The following is a 1,306-nucleotide window of genomic DNA, read 5'->3' on the forward strand; positions in this document are numbered from 1 at the left end:
GCGCTCTCGCCTCACGCACATGTGGCAGCACGGCACGGTACCCTCGTGGTACCCACCCGCAGACAGCCACCCGTGCTGGGGGGAGGCTGGGGGCAAGGCCCGCGCCTTGCCTCCCTCTCGCCCTCTCCGTTCTCTCGGCCCTTGGCGGCGCTTTCAACACTGTCTCTCGGTCTCCTCAGCTGCCACCACCGCACCACGGCACGGGCCCTGCAAAGCAAACTCTGCCCCAGTGGCTCGCTCCGGGAGTGGGGAGCTACGGAGCGCTCCCTGAGTCTGCATTTAGGGGGATGAAGGCCCTGCGTGGCAACAATGACGATGACGGCCATGACAATGATGACACCTGCTGGGTCACAGGGAAAAAACTGAGGCCCCCAAGGGAAATGCTTCCCTCGCCAAACCCCTGACTGCATTCACTCCGGCGGGCACCGGCGGGCCATCATCGCCACTGCCGCTGACTGCGGTCAACTGGCCTGTGAGGCGACCCCAGCCGCGCCGCCGGGGTGGCCCCCGGATGTCGATTGATCGTCAAGCAATGCTCAGACAGGCGTAGCCCCGGGAGGAACCCAGGATCGGAAGTGCGTTCGAAGTGTCGATGATCAATGTGTCCTGCAATTCACATTAATTCTTGCAGTTAGCTGCGTTCTTCATCGACACACGAGCCGAGTGATCCACTGCTAAGAGTTGTCTGGCTTTCGGCACTGACCCCGCACACGCGGAGGGGCGGGGACTGCTCACATGAAGCGGCCCCTTTCTCTTCTGCCAAGGACGCACGGGAGCGTGCCTGGCTTTGATCGTCCTTACTTGATAGTCAGGACTGCAGACATAGGAGATCCAGCCACACTGAACTGGAATTCTTCCTCAAACCTCCCCACTACAGTGGCACTGAAGGAGATCTGAAGAGTGTGGGTCCCACCTGGTGCAACGATGCCCTCCTTGGGTGCAAACTCGAAGCAGAAGCCCACGTTTGCAGTTGAAGGGCTATAGGTGAAGGGAGCATCAATAGCTCCTAGGTTAATCAGTTCCACCTGCAACAGCAAGAAAGCAAAATGGAAATACATGTGGAATCTTCCCTTCTTGTGAGTTATTGTCTAATGATGCAATTAATACCCAGAAATAGCAGATGATGCTTTGAATAGCAAAAAAATACAAGACAAGTTCTGCCTTTGGGTTTTCATGCAAAGCAGTGGCAACTCCACAGAATTGGAGTCCACAACCTGGGATTATGGACACAGAGCAGTGCACCTCTGCTCAGCATCACCAAGCTCATTGAGAGCTGGCCCTGAGGGCAACGTGGGCTGATTGCGCC

General features: G+C 57.2%; 1 non-coding gene across 1 annotated transcript; it reads right to left on the bottom strand.

Annotated features, from left to right (window-relative positions):
* Positions 1–530: 530 nt before the first annotated feature.
* On the bottom strand, positions 531–683 carry LOC115949287. The gene has a single exon (XR_004082822.1). It is a non-coding gene; the product is annotated as a 5.8S ribosomal RNA (ribosomal RNA).
* Between the last annotated feature and the right edge of the window lie 623 nt (positions 684–1,306).

This window comes from Geospiza fortis, unplaced genomic scaffold, assembly GCF_000277835.1.
Source record: "Geospiza fortis unplaced genomic scaffold, GeoFor_1.0 scaffold1552, whole genome shotgun sequence".
NCBI classification, from domain to species: domain Eukaryota; kingdom Metazoa; phylum Chordata; class Aves; order Passeriformes; family Thraupidae; genus Geospiza; species Geospiza fortis.